Below are 23,207 nucleotides of genomic sequence, written 5' to 3'. Positions count from 1 at the left end.
AGGAGACTCAGTTGGTTAAGCGTCTGACTTTGGCTCAGGTCACCATCTCATCCCTCAGCCCTGCATTGGGATCTGTGCTGATAGCTCAGAGCCTGGATCCTGCTTCAGATCCTGTGTCTCCCTCTCTCTCTCCCTCTCTCTCTCTCTCTCTCTCTCTCTCTCTCTCTCTATGCCTCCCCAGCTCATGCTCTCTCTCTGTCAAAGATAAATAAAGATTAAAAAAATTAAAAACTAATTTCATACTGAATAAAAGGCAAAAAGAGGGAGGGCAATACTTTAACAAAAAGTTAGAAAAAATGTTTAGAATTTAAAAAGACATTTCTAAGTAACACAGTCACCTGTCTTTTGATGTCTTTTTGCTAGCTCTGTTGCCAGCATTAGTTCCTTAAGGCTCTCCATTCACATAGGATCATGGCCGTTAGGAAGGATATCAAATTCATGTTCTGCCACTACTTTTTTAGACATGGGCTTACATTGCCATTGAGAAGGAATTCATTTTAATAAGTTAGCTATTTATATTTAAGAGACTGTCTACATCAAGCTCTCCAAATTTTTGCACCAAATTTTAGTACTAGCAAGGCTATATCCGGAATGGCAAAGCTGACCAATACCAGTACTCAAAAATCTTTGAACAGTCTCAACTCTTCCAGTGTTCCAAAGAGAATGACTCTCCATTAAATCTCGTGTTACCCAAGGAATACTCTGAGTAAGGTAAATTATTCAGCACTCATCAAGGAACGTCTATGAGAAGGTGTCACATATTATACCTATTAGACGTATTAGACTTATGATGACCTATCTAAATATTTTTGAAATCTGTAGGAAAAAAAATGTTATGTAGATTACTTGTGATTTTACAAGGTTGCGATAATTTCTGACATTTAAAAGACTTTCAGTAAAAATAATTTTCCTTACTTGGCTTTAAGAATGTCAGGCTAGAGGGTGCCTGAGTGGTTCGGTAGTTGAGCATTCGACTTTGGCTCGGGTCCTACTCATGGTTGGTGAGTTTGAGCTCCACATCAGGCTCACTGCTGTCAGGGCATAGCCTGCTTCGGATCCTCTGCCTCCTCTCTCTCTGCCCCTCCTCCACTCCTCTCTCTCTCTCTCTCTCTCTCAAAAATAAACATTAAAAAATAAATTGGGGGGGCGCCTGGGTGGCGCAGTCGGTTAAGCGTCCGACTTCAGCCAGGTCACGATCTCGCGGTCCGTGAGTTCGAGCCCCGCGTCGGGCTCTGGGCTGATGGCTCGGAGCCTGGAGCCTGTTTCCGATTCTGTGTCTCCCTGTCTCTCTGCCCCTCCCCCGTTCATGCTCTGTCTCTCTCTGTCCCAAAAATAAGTAAACGTTGAAAAAAAAAATTAAAAAAAATAAAAATAAAAAATAAATAAATTGGGGCACCTGGGTGGCTTAGTCAGTTAAGCTTCCGACTTGGGCTCAGCTCATGATCTCTCAGTTCGTGAGTTCAAGCCCCGTGTCAGGCTCTGGGCTGACAGTTCAGAGTCTGGAGCCCTCTCTCTCTGCCCCTCTCCTGATGGTGCTCTGTCTCTGTCTCTGTCTCTCTCTCTCTCTCAAAAATAAGCAAACATTAAAAACAATTTAATAAATTTAAAAAAAGAATGTCAGGGTCTAGGAATATGATTTTTTCAAAGAAATTTTTACTTCAATAGAAAAGTATATAAACTGTGGTTGTAGAATTTTAGAACATATAAACAAATATGGGCTTAAACTCAAGAACTGAAGACTACTCAAAGTTGGAAGCTTAACTGACTGAGCCACCCAGGCACCCCAAGGAGTCTTAATAGAAGTAGTAGTTTAACTGCTGCCCTTTCACAAATCTAAAAATTTGGATCATTGTCTCTCTCACTCTCCAGTTAGCTGTGCCAGGCATTGGAGTCTGAGACGGTCCTTTTAAAGTGGAAATAGATGCATATGTTTCCCTTATACTCAGAGGAAATATCTGTGGGAATATGCAGGACAGAGTGAAGGCATTTGCAGAGTGACAGGTCTCTAAAAATCCTATTGTGCCAGCCAGATGTTGGAGAGAGGGTCTATGGCTGTTTCTATGTCTCATAACGCTGAACCTGGTAAATGGCTGATAAAGGCTCATACTAGAGACACTTACCTGTCCTAGAAAATGGGAGAATTTCAATCAGTTGGTGGTTACTCAGGATGAAGCAGTGTGTGACTGAGTTTGTGTTCCTTGGTGGCTTTGTTTGGCTATGATTTCAAAGAGCAGAACCGACATAGAAGTTAGTTTTTTCCACTTTAAACTGCTGCCTACAGAAAGAGGTTAGTACTCTCTGAACTAGGGAGCCTAGTCGGTGAGTCCAAACCTGGTTGCAAAGGTTACTTCTGTTCTTAATGAACAAGGCAAACCTGTGGTCCTCTCCTAACAGGATATCCAAAATTACCTTTATTTTTCATTTCCTTTCTTTCTTCCTCTCTCAGACTCTCTCTCTTATATTGTACATACATTGAGCTTGCTAATTACTCTTTTTCATTAGGATGCAAGAAAGCTAGAAGAGTTTTGCAATATGCAGATGGTCACAAAATTAACAAAGGATCAAGGAAATTGAAGAGCCTAAGAAAACTAAACGTGGGGGGCACCTGAAAGAAAAAAAAATTGCAGCTTTCTACTCATTTACCATCCAGTGAGGCAACGCAATCAGCAAGGCGTGCTGCTGAAATCTGTTCTTCTACTTTCTCTGGCATCTGGGTAAGGGGGCTGTCTAAAAATCACCAAAACCTGGAGACGGCTTCCGACAAGAGACAAAAACAAACAAAAGGAAAAGCAAAACTTGGAAAAGAAAACCAGATACACTGCTGAAAAAAATAGCAAAACAAAACAAAACCCAAACCCCATAATTAATCTCCTCTCAGACGTGAAAAAACAATGTACAGAAGGAAGGATAGGAAATTATAAGGCAGGACATGCTTGGGGCGGAGGGGAGGGTGTTTAACAATAGGAAAAGTTTTCACGAGGGAAAAGTTTTCAATTAAGTTAGGGTATAAAAGATAAATTGAGAAAATCTAAGAAATTTTACAAGCAAAAAATGGGAAAGACAATAGGGAAAAAGAGGAAGGAGAGGATGGAGGGAAAGGAAGAAGAATGCAAATGAGGAAAAGGTGAAATTGAACACCCTCTTAGGAGAGGAACGCTGGTTGACCTTGGCCATTTGAAAGAGCAGTAATATTTGCACCTGGTATCAGACTCACAGAAAAAGCAGGCTGCTCTGGTCCAGAGGAAGCTAACCTGGGTGGTTGTTTTTTTCATTTCCCAAGAATGGAGGAAGGGTAGAGGGCAGAGGATAACTGAAGCTTGTTTCCTGAATTTATGTGTTCTGTTTCACATTTCACGAGTACTCTTTTTTAAGTAAAATGATCCAGCTCTTCTGCGAAGGAAAATTCCAGACGTGTGTGAGAGAGCCTTCTAAGTATTACTTGCAAAGAATGGCTCAGCTCTAATTATAAATGGAGATAATGCTCTTATTTTCAGAGATCTCTCCGTATCCCAAATGCTCCGAGCCAAATCTATGGTTATTGCAGCCTCACACTTCTCTGAAGAATGGATTCTGAATTTTCACTCCAATCAAAAATAGGTCTTTCCACAACACATCATACTGAGACCTACTGCTGTCATTTGGAGCTAAAGCAGCCCTATATTTCTTATTATCTATGAGCCCAAGGATAAGTACCAAATAAACAAGCAGCTTTTTCCCAAATCTCAAAGCTTAAACTATTTTTATAGGCGCAACCGATGGTAAAGTTTAACTTGATTTATCCTTGAGAGGCTGTCCCCCTGGAGAGGAAGTTAGCTTTGCAGAACCCCTGGTAGAGTGCCAAGAGGAAATCAGGACTGGTCCACAAGCTGAAACAGCTATAACCGCAAGGTTTGGACTCCAGGAATAACTGGTGCTCCCTCAACCAGTTACTGTGAGTAAGGAAGAGGGCTGACACCCAAGGTGAAGCCCATAGCTCACTGCTATGAGCAGTAGATTATATTCAGGAATTAAAGTCAAAAGTATAGGGGCGCCTGGGTGGCGCAGTCGGTTAAGCGTCCGACTTCAGCCAGGTCACGATCTCGCGTTCCGTGAGTTCGAGCCCCGCGTCGGGCTCTGGGCTGATGGCTCAGAGCCTGGAGCCTGTTTCCGATTCTGTGTCTCCCTCTCTCTCTGCCCCTCCCCCGTTCATGCTCTGTCTCTCTCTGTCCCAAAAATAAAAAAAAATCAAAAAAAAAAAAATCAAAAGTATAACTCATCTGGCATGGGGCCCAAGCAATCAAGATAGGTGCTGGAGTGGATATAATTCTAAGGATTTTCCCCCAGTTTGCCATTTTCTGGTTACTTGATCAAACACCAGTCTAGCTCCTGCTGTGAAAGTTACTAAATTTACTGATCAGCTGACCTTAGATGGGGCTAGTCTCCTGGATTGTCTGGGTGGGTCCAATGGAATCACAGGAGGACTAAAAAGCAGAAGGGGCGATAGACAGGAAAGGTGCAGCAAAGACGGAGATCAGACAGATTCCGGGCATAAGGAGAATTCAAAGGACAGTCACTGGCTCTGAGGTATGGGGACCCTTGAGGAGCTTCTAGCAGGCCACCAGCTGACAACCAACAAGGACACTGAGGTCTCAGTCTACAACCACAGTGGATTCTGCCAACAACTTGAATGAATTGAAAGGTGGGTTGTTTCCAGAGCTTCCAGTTAAAAGCCCAAGGGGCAGAGATGATGATTCAACCTTGTGGGACTCAGATCAGAGAACCAAGACAAGCCAACCCAGACTGCTGACCTGCAGAACCGTGAGATGACAAAGTGAAGTTATTTTAGGCTGGTAAATGTGTGGTCATTTGTTAACAGCAGCAATACAAATCCACTGTAAACACCCAACTTATCAGTACACCTTGCGTGCAGCCAAGCAACTGCTAACTACCAGACCTAGCCATGCCATGTAATGTTTTACCTGAACCAGCTAACGGCCGAAATACAGCAAGTTGGGTGCTACGTATCGGCTCCTACATTGTATCTACAATTACATAACACAAAACTAAATGCCTGAATATTTTTTCTCTATGCAGAATAATCCCATTTTGTACAAGTATTTATTACCAAGGAAAAATAGCACTGATATCTAATAATTTTATGTTTAGGATTATAACCCACTCAAAGCATTCTAGGGGTGCTGGGTGACTCTGCCAATTAAGCATCTGACTCTGGCTCAGGTCACGATCTCAGTTTGTGAATTTGAGCCCCATATTGTACTTTGCAATGACAGTGTGGAGCCTGCTTGGAATTTTCTCTTTTTCTCTCTCTGCCCCTCTCCCACTTGGTCTCTCTCTCTCTCTCAAAATATATACATAAACAAAAAAAAAATTGTAGAGGCTCACATATTTGATGGAAGAGATTGTTCACAGTATTATATATATTAATAAATAAATTATGGCACAATTACTACATGAAATATTATGCAGTCTTTCCGTGGATTTTTGAAGGAAAGGATTACTATATATTAAATGAAAGGAGGATACTAAATTGTATCCGCTGAGTCTAATTTTATTAAAAACACAAAATACTTGCACATTGTAAAGAAGACTGGAATACATTGTGTTATAGAGGTCATTAATAGGTGGTAGAGTTAGTAATTCTTACATGTTTTTATTTATATATTTTATAAAATGTCTACATATTTTTTAGAATTTGATATTTTAAAGCAAATATTACTCTGTAGAATTAGTTTGCTATGTACACATATGCCATTAATTCTATATATTACTTTGACAAATTAACTTTTTAGCACTTTGGTTTCCTGATTTCCCAAAATAAATTGAACCAAAGGGCCTAACATCTCTTTGAATATAAAAATTCTAAGAATATCTAAATACAGAAGTGTCAAGAAAACCCTCGGTTTATAATATATCTCCCTAGAGTCATCACTTAGATTTGGCATTTTGTTATTTTTCTTTTTTTTTTTTTAAAGTTTATTTACTTATTTTGAAAGAGTGAGAGAGAGAGCAAGGGAGGGGAAGAGACAGAGGGAAAGAGAATCCCAAGCAGGCTCCGGACTGCTGTCAGTGCAGAGACCTATGTGGGGCTGGAAATTGCAGTTCCTATCTCACAAACTCTGAGATTGTGACCTGAGCCAAAATCAAGAGTCAGATGCCTAACCGCCTGAGCCACTGACACACCCCTCACGTTGCTTTTTTCTCCTTCATGTCACTGTTGCTTTCATCCCTCATGAGCATTTTCTGGACACTAAGTATGCTATGTCTTAAATCAAAACAAATGTTTCTGTTTTCCATCCTACTACCACATGAGTTTTGAAGACAGTTAAGATAATAAAAACATGAACACAAAGCATTGGGAAATTGCTACCTTAGTTTATCTTTAGATTATTTTAAGTAATATTCTTTTTTTTAATTTTTATTTTTAATTTTTTAAATTTACATCCAAATTAGTTAGCATATAGTGTAACTTAGTGCCCCTTACCCATTTAACCCATCCCCCCTCCCCCAACCCCTCCAGTAATCCTCAGCTTGTTCTCCATATTTATGAGTCTCTTCTGTTTTGTCCCCCTCCCTGTTTTTATATTATTTCTGTTTCCCTTCCCTTATGTTCATCTGTTTTGTCTCTTAAAGTCCTCAGTTGATTGAAGTCATATGATATTTGTCTTTCTCTGACTAACTAATTTCACTTAGCATAATACCCTCCAGTTCCATCCATGTAGTTGCAAATGGCAAGATTTCATTCTTTTTGATTGCTGAGTAATACTCCATTGTGTATATATACCACATCTTCTTTATCCATTCATCCATCCATGGACATTTGGGGTCTTTCCATACTTTGGCTGTTGTTCATAGTGCTGCTATAAACATGGGGGTGCATGTGTCCCTTTGAAACAGCACACCTGTATCCCATGGATAAATGCCTAGTAGTGCAATTGCTGGGTTGTAGGGTAGTTCTAGTTTTAGTTTTTTGAGGAACCTCCATACTGTTTTTCAGAGTGGCTGCACAAGCTTGCATTGCCACCAACAATGCAAAAGAGATCCTCTTTCTCTGCATCCTCGCCAACATCTGTTGTTGCCTGAGTTGTTAATGTTAGCCATTCTGATAGGTGTAAGGTGGTATCTTACTGTGGTTTTGATTTGTATTTCCCTGATGATGAGTGACATTGAGCATTTTTTCATGCGTTGGTTGGCCATCTGGATGTCTTCCTTGGAGAAGTGTCTATTCATGTCTTTTGCCCATTTTTTCACTGGATTATTTGCTTTTTGAGTGTTGAGTTGGTAAGTTCTTTGTAGATTTTGTATACTAAACCTTTATCTGATATGTCATTTGCAAATATCTTCTCCCATTCTGTCGGTTGCCTTTTAGTTTTGCTGATTGTTTCCTTCGCTGTGCAGAAGGTTTTATTTTGATGAGGTCCCAGCAGTTCATTTTTGCTTTTGTTTGCCTTGTCTCCAGAGACGTGTTGAGTAAGAAGTTGCTGCGGCCAAGATCAAAGAGGTTTTTGCCTGCTTTCTACTTGAGGATTTTGATGGCTTCCTGTCTTACATTTAGGTCTTTCATCCATCTTGAGTTTATTTTTGTGTCTGGTGTAAGAAAGTGGTCCAGGTACATTCTTCTGCATGTTGCTGTCCAGTTTTCCCAGCACCACTTGCTGAAGAGACTGTCTTTATTCCATTGGATATTCCTTCCTGTTTTGTTAAAGATTAGTTGGCCATATGTTTGTGGGTCCATTTCTGGGTTCTCTATTCTGTTCCATTGATCTGAGTGTCTGTTCTTGTGCCATACTGTCTTGATGATTACAGCTTTGTAGTATAGCTTGAAGTCTGGGATTGTGATGTTAAGTAATATTCTTAAGTAAATGACAACCATAGAGATTGTTCTGTGACTTTTCAAAACATTTATGCTTTTATCATTGCCTTATAGTAACATTTGACATAATAAAATAAGGTTCGTATATATGTTCATAAGAAAGAATCTTTAACTGAATTCATTATTTTAATGATTATATATAAAGAGGCTACATTTATCAAAACTATTTTATGTCATTAAAATTAGATTTAAGCATCTAACTCAAAGCTTAATAAACTTTATGTATATCAGTTTTAATTTAGGAAAGCTATCCTTTTTTAAAAAATATTTCATTGTATAAGTAGAAATATAAATAAACGTCTAGGTGGAAATAAATTTGGTATAATCCTTTTGAAAAGTATTTTAGCAAGATATATAAAAACAATTAAAATGATCAAGTCCTTTGACTGTAAAATCTACATGGAAATTTAGGTTCACAAAATGATTCAAAAGAAAAAGAAATAAATGAATATTTAACTTCATTTAAAATTTTTTCTTCCAATACTAGCTTTAAAAAAACCAGCATCTATCCTTGATTGTTTGAATTCCTCACCTACACAACCTAGACTATACCTTATTTGTTAATGCCCCAATACGTACTAATCCTATAAGCCTAAAGAATGAATTAGAAATCAGTACCCAGTGAAGGGATGGTTTGGAATCTGTTTACCAGGCTAATAAGTGCAAATCACATTCCTTAATATATCACTGTATTTAGGGCCACCTGGGTGGCTCAGTTGGTTAAGTGTTCGAATTCAGCTCAGGTCATGATCTCACGGTGGGTGAGTTTGAGCCCCGCATCAGGCTCTGTGCTGACAGCACAGCTCAGAGCCTGGAGCCTGCTTTGGATTCTGTGTCTTCCTCTGTCTGCCCCTCCCTGCTCGTGTGCACACACACGTGGGTTCTCTCTCTCTCTCAAAAATATAAACATTAAAAAAAAATTTTTTTTAATATCACTGTATTTATCACACATGGCTATGAAAGTTTTTCTTCACTATTATCTCTTTACAGATGAATATATGACTAAACAAATAAATATCATTCCTTCTCTGGTATACATTTAAAAGATTACTTTGTAAATGAATTTAGTTCACATCTGTATTTGCAAACCTACACTGAACATCAAATAACAAGCAATTTCTTCTTTTTACCACAAAAGACATATCCTTACTGGAAAGTTCAAGTTTAAGGTGTTCTTCTTTTTATTAAAAAGAAAATGTTTTAAATGTCTTTATTTATTTTTGAAGGAGACAGCACGAGTGGGGGAGGAGCAGAGAGAGAGGGAGGCACAGAATCCGAAGCAGGCTCCAGGGTCTAAGCTGTCAGCACAGAGTCCAATGTGGGGCTCGAACCCACAAACTGTGAGATCATGTCCTGAGCCGAAGCCGGATGCTCAACCGACTGAGCACCTAGGCGCCCCAAGGTGCTCTTCTTTTTAAAATGCAGTTAAAATATTGAATTACCAACAGTACTGAACTGGTGTAGGTAGAACTAATCTCTAACCAAACTGTGATACATGGTTGCCGTGTTATTATTTGTTGTCAGTGTTTGATTCTACTGGCAACCTGATGGTAGGTGGTACAAATAAGTACAGAAGAGAGAGCAAGCAGAAGGTAAACATGATACAATGTAACTAATAATTGAGGTTTTATCCATTGACCTTTTTGAATATATAATCTATACGGTGAACTCAGGTTGACATATGACATCCTTACTGACATGACTTATTGAGGAGCTGAAGTCACTGTTGACCTATGGGTTTCTGTTTGTAATGTTTTACTTTGTTTGTTTACATTTAGCACTCATAAAAAAAAAAGTATGACATACAAGCTCAGCCACTGACTCAGTAACCAAATATTTGTACTTCATAAGCATGAACTTTAGAATCTGAATATTAAATTCTCCAGTTAGCAAGGTTTCAAATTGTTCTTAGAGTTTCATTAAAATATCTCTTCTCTTGTTTTTGCTTGTGATACAGCCAGGAAAGTTTGTTTTCAACTAAAAAAAGGTTTAGTCCAATGAACTTGATTCTCCTTTGGGTCTTTCATTATAACCTGGTGTTAGTAATCTTGATATTTGCTCATAATTACTTTTAAGTAAGCATGGTTAGCAGTAATTATAGTTTGTTTTACTTTTAATCCTAAACTTGTTTATATTTCATTGTCTTCACTTTTATTCTGCAAACCATTGAAATATGGTTCCCCCCCACACCATTCCAATAAAGTTGCCCTTGCTAAGGTTGGCAATGGCCTTTTCATTGATAGAGTTCATGAAAACTATTAATTCTTTAACTGAAAGCCAAAACAAATGTATATTTAAAAAATTGCTTCTGTGCTTAGATTTTCTGGCCTTTTTTTCTAAACCTTATAATTCTCCCTTTATCTTTTTAAATTTATTTATTTATTTATTTATTTATTTATTTATTTATTTAATCTACATCCAACTTAGTATATAGTGCAATGATGATTTCAGGAGTAGATTCCTTAGTGCCCCTTACCCATTTAGCCCATCTCCCCTCCCACAACCCATCCAGTAGCCCTCAGTTTGTTCTCCATATTTATGAGTCTCTTCTGTTTTGTCCCCCTCCCTGTTTTTATATTATTTTTGTTTCCCTTCCCTTATGTTCATCTGTTTTGTCTCTTAAATTCCTCAGTTGATTGAAGTCATATGATATTTGTCTTTCTCTAACTAATTTCACTTAGCATAATACCCTCCAGTTCCATCCATGTAGTTGCAAATGGCAAGATTTCATTCTTTTTGATTGCTGAGTAATACTCCATTGTATATATATACCACTTTTTCTTTATCCATTTCATCCATCCATGGACATTTGGGCTCTTTCCATACTTTGCCTGTTGTTCATAGTGCTGCTATAAACATGGGGGTGCATGTGCCCCTTCAAAACAGCATACCTGTATCCCTTGGATAAATACCTGGTAGTGCAGTTGCTGGGTTGTAGGGTAGTTCTAGTTTTAATTTTTTGAGAAACCTCCATACTGTTTTCCAGAACGGATGCACGAGCTTGCATTCCCACCAACAATGCAAAAGAGATACCCTTTCTCTCCATCCTCGCCAACATCTGTTGTTGCCTGAGTTGTTAATTTTAGCCATTCTGACAGGTGTGAGGTGGTATCTCATTGTGGTTTTGATTTGTAGTTCCCTGATGATGAATGATGTTGAGCATTTTTTCATGTGTCAGTTGGCCATCTGTATGTCTTCTTTGGAGAAGTGTCTATTCCTGTCTTTTGCCCATTTCTTCACTGGATTCTTTGTTTTTTGGGTGTTGAGTTTGATAAGTTCTTTATAGATTTTGAATAATTCTCCCTTTATACAGTCATTTGATATTGGCTAAATAAGTGGAAACTTTTAGGCCCTAAATTCAACCATTTTGTTCTGTTTTGTTGGTTTGGATTTTGGGTAAGTGAAAACTGATATTTGCAAAGTGAAGAACTAAAAGAGATAAGCTTATCAGATGGTGACTGATAGACCATAGCTACAACTGGTATAACTCGTGAAAAAGTTAGCCCTGTAACCCTGCCAGGACAACCTGATAAAGCAGCATTGGTTAATCTCACTCTGCCGACTGAACACAGGATCCCCACCCCCACCCCATTCTGTGTCTCTGTCTCCTGCCTGAAAAGGAATGGGAACTAGTACATTAGAGGGACCTGAAATAGAGTGAGATCCTACTTTCTTTCCACTGTGGTTATATCCACCTACTAGGCTTCAGACTGTGGTATGAGATTATGGGATATGTTTTCTGTTCAGTGACCACCCTTTCCTACTAGAACTGGGGAAGTGGAAGGCGTAATAAATTAGGCATTGTGTTTAACCAGAAGTTATGTGTGAGCACTTCTTCCGGTCATTGGATATAAGCAAAAGAACATGATGTTTTACCTACATACAGCACTCGGCACCACAGCTGCAACTCCTTTTCCTTCCTGCAGATTTTGACACCAGAGATTACTTCATTAAAAGTCTCTCCCACCTCAATTTTAGAAATACCACACTTTTTTTTTTCTTTAAATTTATTTATTTTGAGGGAGACAAAGACAGCGTGAGTAGAGGAGGGGCAGACAGTGGGTGAGACAGAGAATCCCAAGCGGGCTCTGTACTGTCAGCGCAGAGCCCGACACGGGGCTCAAACTTACTAATCCAGGAGATGGTGACCTGAGCCAAAACCAAGAGTTGGACACTTAACCGACTGAGCCACCCAAGTGCCCCAGAACTATCACACTTCTTTTTTTTTACACATCCTTGTTCGCCATTCCTGGTTTTCTTTTTTTGTTTGTTTGTTTGTTTGTTTGTTTTGGCAACAGATAAAGAGCCCATGATCTCTAAATACTGGTGTCTCTTATTTCCATACCTGACCCATTCCTCATGCTGCAAAGTTTCAATGATGGGAGTCTACCTGTTTTGAAAATTTGATTATTGTGCATATTTCTGTTTCTCTCAACAGGTAAGTAGGAATATTTTAACAATCTACCAGTTGTCTGCCCTTTGTCCCACAGGCATCTTAAACTCAACTAATTTAACTGGACTCTATCCTAATCTTATTCTGTGATCCCTATTTATATGTGTGCATTACCATTCATTCAATTGTTCAAGATGAAAACATTCTTAAAATAATTCTGTCCCCTTTCCCTACCCAAAATCAGTCACCAAGCAAAACCTATTCCCTTTTTTCTTTCTTTTCTTTCTTTCTTTCTTTCTTTCTTTCTTTCTTTCTTTCTTTCTTTCTTTCTTTCTTTCTTTTTCTTTCTTTCTTTCTTTCTTCCCTTCTTTCTTCCCTTCTTTCTTTCCTTCTTTCTTTCTATCCCTGGAGTACATCCCCTTCCTTCCAATTTCACTGAACACACTTCACTATATTTTTCAATATTGTATTATCTTGTGTCTGGAATTGTCACTAAAATGCTCTCCTTTGGTTTTCCTATCCTACAAATCATTCTTGACACTAATTTAGTTTTTCTAAAGCAAGAACCTAATAGTGTCCTTTTCATACTTAAAATTATGCCATCAATCCACCCTCCAACATCAAACACCATCTCTTTAGCATAGTGTATGAACTTCTCCCTGTGGCTTGCTGCTTACCTTCTCCAGGACTGATGGGTTTCGATCATCATAACTATTGTAACAAATTTCAATGGCTTTTCTCAATTTAAGGCTATTTCTTACTTACTTATCAAGGTTGGAGTTTCTAGTCTGTGGGCAGTTTTTATTCACATGGTGTTTCAGGGCCATAGGATCCTTCTGTTTTGTAGCTCCACCATTTCATAGGGTCTCATCATCTTCTGCATCAGTTCAATGGGAGGGAAAGAGCACGGTGAAGGTTCACCTACTTCCTAAGAACCTTGGCTTTGTTCCTTTTCACATTCTATGGGCTAAAATTTTGCCATATTGCCACATGTTAGGTGACCGCTTCTCAGCAGCAATTCTATACCAAGAAAAAGAAAACACAAATTTTGGCGAACAGGTCATTGTCTTTGCCTCAACATCAAAAGTTCAAGTCCCGGGGCGCCTGGGTGGTGCAGTCGGTTAAGCGTCCGACTTCTGCCAGGTCACGATCTCGTGGTCCGTGAGTTCGAGCCCCGCGTCGGGCTCTGGGCTGATGGCTCAGAGCCTGGAGCCTGTTTCCGATTCTGTGTCTCCCTCTCTCTCTGCCCCTCGCCCGTTCATGCTCTGTCTCTCTCTGTCCCAAAAATAAAAAAATAAACGTTGAAAAAAAAAAAAAGTTCAAGTCCCTATCTTGCCCCCGCTTACACCGCAGCATACTCAACCACTTGTATTTCTGAAAGATATATGTCCTCACTTTGCATATGCTGCTGCTTTTTGCTTATGGCTATTTTCTACTCTTCTTTCAAAATCTAGCTGAAAAATCTTTTTATAGAGAAAGCCATCACAGAATTCTTATTTCTGGGTGAATATCCTCTCTATACATTCTTTATTTTCCTGTTGTAACAGGTGCTTGGAAAATCTTGATAGACTCAGTTATATACGTTTTTACTTTAAAAATGACCACTTCTCCTCTCAGTGGGACTGGAAAACTATGAGTATCGCAAATGAAACTTGACTTTTTGGAGCAATTCTTGGTACAACTTTCTTTTTTTTTTCATTTTTATTTATTTATTTGAGAGAGAGAGAGAGAGAGAAAGAGAGAGAGAATGAGGAGGGGAGGGTCAGAGCGAGAGGGAGAAAGTATTCCAAGCGGACTCTGAGCTGTCAGCACAGAGCCTGACATGGGGCCCGAACACACGAACCATGAAATATGACCTGAGCCAAAACCAAGAGTCGGACACTTAACCGACTGAGTCACCCAGGCACACTGACAAATTTCTGAAAATGTTATTGGTAAAGTAACTGAACTTAAGATTTTATAAACAGTTGTGATCATACATCTGGCAATAGATAGTTTGTTAAAAGAGGAGCTTTTGGTTTGTTTTTATCTTCAGAAAAACCTGTAGAAGATGATATAAAAATCTAAAAATCTCTTGTTTAATAATAAATTATTTCTTTATATTTCTGGGAAGACACCAGATAGCATCTCCCAGCTTGCTTTGCAGTCCAGTGTGGCCATACAACTGAGCTCAGCCAAGGAAATGTTACCAGAAATGATGTGTGTCAATTCCAGGCCTGGCCCATAAAAACCTCCCCTATGCAACCAACTTCTCCTTTCTCCTCTCTGCAGACTCAGTGTCAAAGCCCAGAAAAATCATGGAAGCTATGTACTAAAGATGTCAGTGCGTCCATTAGCCTGGGTCCTTGGGCCATGCTGTAAAGCAGAGCTCCTACCCCAGCATAGGAACACTTCCATTGGTTGTTACATCATGTAAAAAGAAAAAAAAAAAACAAGCTTTCTGGTATGTCATTGAAGTTTGGAGTTGGAGGTTGATAATGCCAACAGCAGTACCCCCAAATAATATGGACCAATGTTGATGACTAAAGAATTTGTGTTTGATAATCTAATTGGAAAGTTAAAAATCTTTGCTAAGGTTAATATTTCAACATAGAAAAATTTGTCCTATGCAAATAAACTTAAGGCACCCAGATTTCACGACCTTCTCATGCTGTTTCCATGAAGCCCTACTATATCAATTCTACCTTGGGGCTGTGGGACTCTCAGAGCTAATATCTACAGCAGTTAGCCTGGACAAGAAAACAGAGATTAAGAGCAATAAAGAGAGTTTTGGAAAGAATACCTTCAAGATTCTCAAGGGTACAATGCTTTTGACTGAAAATAACCCTAAATAGCTTAAATAAAAAGCCTGAAACACTAAGAGATACAACCGAGGTGTAAAATTAAAAAATCCTACACACCACCATGCAGAAGAGAACAACAATAAAGAAGCTTGCTTATTTTGAGTATGAAACTGAACAGAAAACAAATATAAATGTCCTTGGAGAGTCCATAACCATCAGCTAACCTTCACAGAACAAGTCGTCTGGAACTATGTAAGTCCATGATAAGTGCTGTAGCTCTTTCCACAATTTGATTCTATCATTATTAAGACCTGTCCTCACAGTCTCAAGACAATTCCACATATCATTGCCATATATAGAGAAGGAGGCATATACATACCTATATGTATGTGTGTGTATACATGTATATGTTTGCCTACGTGTATGTGTATATGTGTAAACACACACACACACACACACACACATATATATATGCACACATACACATATATACATTCATACAAGTAAGCAGAAAGCAGATTTCTAGAAGTCCTCTAGAAGATTTTTCCTTAGCCAAATCTGTGTTATATGCCCACATGCAAACCAATCATAAGGAAAGAAGCTGATTTTCTAGTAATGAAAAAGCATCTTTTGCTTTAGGACCCTCCTTCCATAAACACATTGTTCCCCAATACCTTACAAAAGTAGGATTCCCTCCAGGTCCATTATTGCCTTACTGATTCAGAAAAACTGAGGGTGGAGCTTCACAAGTTGAGTTTTAAGGAGAATTTCAGGTAGTTTGGCTGCATGCTAAAATTTGAGAACCACTATTTTACCCTGTAAAAGAAAATACTAAGTTTTGGGGAGGCCACTAATAGTTTATACCCTACCTAAATATCTTCTAATTAAAGATGGTACTCTTTTTTGGATATCATAATAAAACTAAATAGAAAACAGTCAAGACAAAACAAAATAAAAAAACACAAAAGATGTAAAAACCACAAGGGTTACAAAAAGGTAATAATGTACAGGCGGAATAAGATTTCAACAAATTTGAGAAATTAGATGAGTCAGATGTGGTAACTATTTTGTAAGACATAAGAAGTTATAAAATGTGTAAGAATAATTGAGATTCAATTTACCTCCACAGACTCCCAGAGAGACAGAGCACTTAGTGATGACAAATAAAGAGAGGATAAAGTTTAAAATTAGAAATTAAAGGGAGGAATGCTTGAAAGCCTGAATTAAGAAGCCTATTCACCTACCCCATGGATTGAATATGGAAATGGTACGTGCCACCCTAAACAAGATACAGGAGACTTCTGTTTAAAACAGAATGGAAATATCTCGGGATTCAAAAATAATATTCATCAAGGTGGAAAGGTTGAAAAATAACATTGAAAGTGTTATCTACTAGATCTCTACAGTTTTCCTGCCCCATCTGCAGCAGAAGTTCAGCAGTCAGGAAGCTAAATCCTAAGGAGAAGCTTCTGCAAGCATTGGAGACTTTGGGCATCTACTTTGACTCCCATAAAAGTGTTAAAACCAAAGATAAATTTTGGCCCATCAAGAAGGAAAAGTTAAGAGAAGACCCCCCACTAAAATCTCTGCTCATAGAATTACCACCTTGTAATATGAAAGAGAAGTAAACTCCACCATGTAGGAGGGAAGGGCACAGAGAAAACTCACCCTCTGGGCCTTTGTGCCAGTTGTGCACCAAGATGGATGCACAAAAAGATGGATGGATGGATGGATCGATCGATCGAAGTATCATTGTAAACTCCTTAACTTACAATAAGAGCATGGATTTCAGACAAAATGGACTTTGAAGGAAAAGCATCACTAGAAATAAAGATCACTTCACTATTGATAAAGGTTCAATTCACCAGGATAATAGAACTCCTTTTAGTTTTTGCTTAATCACAAACCAAAAACTATAAGCAAAAAAGTCAAAACAAGAAGTAATAAACAAATCTATCATTCTAATGAGAAATTTTAATATTCCTCTGAATAATTGGTAGAATAAACAAACAAAGTATCAGCTAAGGTAACAGCATAATTAAGAAATTGACCTAATACATGGGGCACCTGGGTGGGTCCGTCGGTTAAGCGTCTGACTTTGGCTCCAGTCATGATCTCACAGGTCATGATCTCACGGTTGGTGGGTTCAAGCCCCACATCAGGCTCTGTGCTGACAGCTCAGAGCCTGGAGCCTGCTTCAGATTCTGTGTCCCCCTCTCTCTCTGACCCACCCCTGCTGTGCTCCATCTCTCTCTGTCTTTCAAAAATGAATAAACATTAAAAAAAATAAATTTTAAAAGAAATTGCCCTAACACAAAAAAATACAATACCATACTCAACAACTGAAGAATATACCTATTTTTCAAGTATTTATAAATTTTTTTTTCAACGTTTTTTATTTATTTTTGGGACAGAGAGAGACAGAGCATGAACGGGGGAGGGGCAGAGAAAGAGGGAGACACAGAATCGGAAACAGGCTCCAGGCTCTGAGCCATCAGCCCAGAGCCTGACGCGGGGCTCGAACTCACGGACCGCGAGATCGTGACCTGGCTGAAGTCGGACGCTTAACCGACTGCGCCACCCAGGCGCCCCTCAAGTATTTATAAAGTGTGTACAAAAATTGGCTATGTACTGAAGGGCCATAAATGCAAGTCTCAAAAAATTTCAAATGATTAAAACTATTTATAGTATATTCATGGACCACAATGCAACTGTAAATAATAAGGTAACTAGAAAATTCTAACTTCTTGGCAATTGGGAATAAACAGGTGTAAGGAAGGAATCATATTGGATGTCCTAACGTACAGTAGGCTTTTGAAAATAAGAGAGAAAGCCCAGAGGTGAAAAGTAAAAAACACAGTAAAAGATGATTTAAAAATGAAAGAGTTATGAAAGCAACTTTAAATAAGATTATAATCCAGAGACTCAGTAAGTAGGCCTCTGTTAAATGAGGGATTCAGTCCACAAAATGTAAAAAGCACAACAAATCAGCAAGTGCAAAAAATATCCCAATCTGGGGCGCCCGGGTGGCTCAGTCGGTTAAGCGTCTGACTTTGGCTCAGTTTATGATCTCACGGTCCATGAGTTCGAGGCCCGCGTCGGGCTCTATGCTGACAGCTCAGAGCCTGGAGCCTGCTTCCGTTTCTATGTCTCCCTCTCTGTCTGACCCTCCCCCGTTCATGCTCTTTCTCTCTCTGTCTCAAAAATAAACAATCCCGATCTGACAGAAAACTCTGTATTAAATGTCAGACATAACCCAGAATAAAATGTTAAAATGTTCAGTAACCCTCTGAATGATTACTGAATATCACCAACAGTCAGAATTAACAAAAACAATAACAAGGTCATACTTGCCAATTAGAATAGCAAACATTTAGAGTTGATATTCAGGAAGTGGAGAGGTGGTAAAACTTTATTGGCAGAAGAACAGTGGTAGATTAATGATATTTATTGAGTGCTTACTCTGTGATAGGCATCACTTAAACTTTTTGCGTATTTTAACTTCCTTAATCCTCATAAAAATCTTATGAGATAGATAAAATACCCTCATTTTACAGATTAAAAAAGAAGCACAGAGATTCTAATTTGCACAGTCACAGAGAGGAGAAGGGATTCAAACTCAAGCGGCTGGTTTCCTCCCTCCTTTCTTACTTTTTTTCTCAATATCTCTTTCTAGTCCCCTCCCTTCCAGTACCCTCTTCCTTCCTCCAAGGAGGTGTCTTGGTAATCCTTCAAGTATCTGTCAACAGAGTCAGGGGAAGAAAAGGGGAGGGGAGGTGGAGAAAGTATGCTTCACCTTTTCTCCACACTCATCTTTATTGTGTGGAAGATCACAGGTTCCTTTTGTAAATAAAATAATTTCATGAAAAAAAACTCAATGAGTCCTTTAGCTCAGCTCAACAAATACCTGTTTACTGAGTCGCCGGTCGGGCGGCGGTGAAGAAAAATTCAACAGTCTAAACACGTCTAGTCGCTGTGATTGTTAAAAGTTGTTAATGGCGTTGGGGGGCGGGGGGAGAGGGTAGAGGAGAGAGGGAGGCAGAGAAAGGCAAAAACGGGCAAGAAGGAGAGGGTGAGACAATGAGACACAGAGACATTGGGAGAGAGACAAAGAGTCAGGAAGCTACAGAGAAAAAGCCCCGTCGAGACAAACACGCCGGACCCGTCCTCATTGGTCCCCGGGGCCAGCGCTGCTCACAAGCTTTGAAAGTAACAGAAATGTAAGTGATGCAGGTTGAGAGCCGAGAAACGGAAGTTCCCTACGGTTTGGCGCCCACGACAGCACCCCCACGGCAGCCACTCCCCTGCGGAGGACTTTACGTGTCGGAGCGGGCGTCCACCTCCCAGTTAGTTAGCTCTCCGTTGCCCTCGCCGCTGAACTGACTTCGGAATCTCTGCGGGGAGCGAGGAAGGGGGCGGGGGCCTGCAGCTCTCACGCCCTCCGGCAGCGACGCGGGCGCGCCGGTGGGAGAGCCCTTTTGTGTACCTAGGATCCGGGAAACGAAACCGAGAGCGTGTCCGCACCTCGGAGGTTCTCGGCAGCGCGGAGCACCTGCAGCCCCAGGTGGGCGGGCGCCTTTCTCGCCCCTCGGCCCCGCGCGCGCACCGGGCGCCGGACTCGCGTGGGTTCCCGGGCCGGTTGCGCGGCGCTGGGGGCCGCTAGTGGGGGCGGGGCGCGGGGTCCGGCCAGCTGTGTTTGTGCGGGGTGAGCTGAGTAGAGGAGGCGGGCGGGCGGGGTGGGGGGTAGGGTAGAGTCCCGGGGAAGCGACCCCCGGAAGCGGAGCTGCGACTCGCGAGTGGCCCCAGTTGGCCCCCAGGCCCCACCACCCGGCACCACTGGTAAGGTGTTTCTTGCCCGAAACTGCCTTGCGTGCTCAGCGCCCCTTTACTACAACTGCCCACCTCTTGGCCGTGCTGAAGAACCCGGCAAGAACCAGGACTGTGGGTGTCCGCTGTCGCGCTGGGAGGATTAGAAGAGATGATTAGTGGGGCCTCTTAGCTGTCATAGAACAGTATGTATTCGTTAGGAGTACGGTGTACCCTAAACCTGTGCTAGTCACTCTGGAACACCAGACGAATTGGAAAGATAGAGCTGGTTTATAGCATAGAAGCTAAGACCATTAATTAGTTCAGGAGTCCACCTGCCTGATTTGAATCCTACCTCTACTACTTAATTGCTGTGGACTCTGAACCAGTTTCTTCATCCTTGTGCTCTCCTTGCCTCATCTCTGAAATTGTGCGATGGTCAAAAACGAGTTACAAGAGTTACAGTATGGCGTGTATTAGTGTAAAGCTGTGGGAGCTGTGCTAGCCCCAAGAGTACTCGGTGAGGTTAGCTTTTATTATTTTTGATACTTGACAGAATCCCTGCTTCTAAACTCATGAATCTGGTTCCCACATGGTTTTATTTCTAGGGTTATTCCAGTAAATCTTGGAATGGCCGCTTCTCAGTTCCAGGAACTGGCGAGCATTGTTTCTCCTAGTTGAGCAATTTGAGAAATACGGTTTACTCATCTTTCCCTTTTTTAAAATGAAAAGGGAAACGAGTGGATTTCTGCAGTGGATACAAAAAGTGGCATGTATGCTCTGGGAAACGGTGTGGAGGTTCCTAAAAAAATTAAAAATAGATCTACCCATGACCCAGACATAGCACTGCTAGGAATTTACCCAAGGGATACAGGAGTGCTGATGCATAGGGGCACTTGTACCACAATGTTTATACACTTTCAACAATAGCCGAATTATAGAAAGAGCTTAAATGTCCATCAACTGAGGAATGGATAAAGAAGATGTGGTTTATATATACAATGGAATACTACTTGGCAATGAGAAAGAATGAAATCTGGCCGTTTGCAGCAACGTGGATGGAACTAGAGGGTGTTATGCTAAGTGAAATAAGGCAGAGAAAGACAGATACCAGATGTTTTCGCTCATATGTGGATCCTGAGAAACTTAACAGAAGACCACGGGGGAGGGGAAGGGGAAAAAAACCTTATGGAGAGGGAGGGAGGCAAACCATAAGAGACTCTTAAATACTGAGAACAAACTGAGGGTTGATGAGGGGTGAGGGAGAGGGGAAAGTGAGCGATGGGCATTGAGGAGGGCACCTGTTGGGATGAGCACTGGGTGTTGTATGGAAACCAATTTGATAATAAATTATATTTAATATATTAAAAAAAACCGAAAAGTGGCATGTAAAATAAGTGGCTGGGTCAGAGATTCAGCAGCCTTCCCATTAGTAAGGGAGCTGTTCTTTATGAACAAAAGGAGTGAAATCATACTGTGCACATATTGTTCAGTCAACAAGCAGCAGTTAAGTCTCTTGTCCTGGACAAGACAGGCCATATTCTGGTCTTTGAGAGCATAGAATGCAGGTAGAGAGACATTAAATGGGTACAAACTGTGTCCCATGTACCTCTCTATTCTCATGTCTGATTTTTTTTTTTTTTTTTTTTTTATAATCCACAAGTCTTTCATTTCCTTGAATGAGTCAAGCTCCCTGTAGCCACAGGACTTGTACAGTTCCCTCTGTGTATAATGCCTAACTACCTGTCTCAACCCCCAACCCATGGCCTGGTGGATTTTAGACTACCTTTGGCTCTCAGATTCAAAGGAAGTTTAGGGATATAGATTTCTACCATTGTCATTAGAGCAGTAACGTTTTCCTAAAATAATTAAGAACATGTGTCTGCCTCTTGGGACTCAGAAGAATATTTAAGTGGTTTGTTCTTAATTAAGAAGTAAATGTGGATAAAGAATCCAAATCTAGTTTATGCCTAGTATATAGGCATAGGAGTCTTAGGAACTTCCAAAATTATGGATGCTTCCCTTGGGTTCCAGATTTTACATCAATAACTTTTTTGGAAAGCAATAAGATAGAAATTCCAGGACCCCAAGAGATAGATGGGTCAAGAATGTCACTGTCCTGTGAACTGTGGAACCATGACTAATGTCACCGGCATCATTTCTCCTTATGCCTGATGGAAGAGATTTATCATTTTCAAATAGCCCAGAGCAGCAATGGGTCTTGATGAGGAAAACACAGGCAAAAAAATGTAGTTTAAATTAAATCCCCTTACAGCTTGAAGCCCAGTGATACCAGAGACCTGCAGTCTGTAACATTCCGTAGGAATTTATGGCTGCCTTAAGGCCTTCATGTTTACATTCCATTAAAAACTAGAAGCAACCTTATCCTGACAGTAGCTAAATCTTCGTCCTGTAAGACCCTGCTTTCAGCATACAGAAATTTCTTAGAAACTAACTTTATGTCCCCTCTTCCACAAACCTTCAAATACATTATCACTCACTCCTCACAGTCTCAGAGCAGCTCTTCTGCCCACAGGTTCTGACCCTGTGCTTTAATAACATCATATTTTTGCACGAAACATGTCTCAGGAATTCTTTCTTAGCCATTTGCATATGAACCCCACTTCAAATTGCATCAGGTCTTATGGTGTCTAATAGAATAATTTTTACCAGAGATGTACTTACTTGTGTATAGTATATGATGTGTTAAATCTCAGAAACTCTTATTTAGCAGAGTTAGGGATGAGTGTATAGTAATCAGATTATAATTTGAAACTATATATTTGTCTTGAAGTAATTAAGATTCCAGTGGTACAACATATATGACTTTCTTAGAGACTTTTTTTTAGTACAGGATGAATATGATGTTCTTTTTCTTGGAAAATTTTCTAGGATTTGTTTCTTATTAAGAGTAGTGAAAGGCAGGGGTATACCTGGCTGGCTCAGTTGGTAGAGCCTGTGACTCTTGATCTCAGGGTTGTGAGTTCAAGCCCCACATTGGGTGTGGAGCCTACTTAAAATAAATAAATTTAAAACAAAAAGAGTAGTGGAAAACATTATTTAAAAGTTATCATGTTAATTAATTAATGAAATCACCCAGGACTCAGCCTAGTCATTTCCAAAACTGAGTGACATTACCTCTTGTTAATAGACCCTTAAGTTTGAGAAAATCAAAAGATCTTCAAAACAGCAAACAGGAGCGGACAGAGTGTTGTGGCATCATCTTTATTCCACAAGTGCTTTATTCTACCTGGCACACAGGTGACTACAACTGTCACTTAACATTTTGTACTAGAACTTATGACATGCCACGTTTTGTGCTTGAGATATTATTTAACTGCAAAAATTCTAAAAC

The 23,207-nt window shown here is 40.0% G+C and overlaps 1 protein-coding gene across 1 annotated transcript in view; it reads left to right on the top strand.

Moving 5' to 3' along the window:
* The first annotated feature begins 19,326 nt into the window (after window positions 1–19,326).
* Window positions 19,327–23,207, top strand: part of PLSCR1 (phospholipid scramblase 1) — a 31,121-nt gene continuing 27,240 nt past the window's right edge. Inside the window, exon 1 of the mRNA XM_030329944.2 lies at window positions 19,327–19,610. The gene's annotated coding sequence lies outside the window, so the exon portion shown is untranslated. The remainder of the gene's footprint in view (window positions 19,611–23,207) is intronic.

Source organism: Lynx canadensis, chromosome C2 (assembly GCF_007474595.2).
Source record: "Lynx canadensis isolate LIC74 chromosome C2, mLynCan4.pri.v2, whole genome shotgun sequence".
NCBI classification, from domain to species: Eukaryota; Metazoa; Chordata; class Mammalia; order Carnivora; family Felidae; genus Lynx; species Lynx canadensis.
This window is presented reverse-complemented; position numbering and strand designations above follow the sequence as displayed.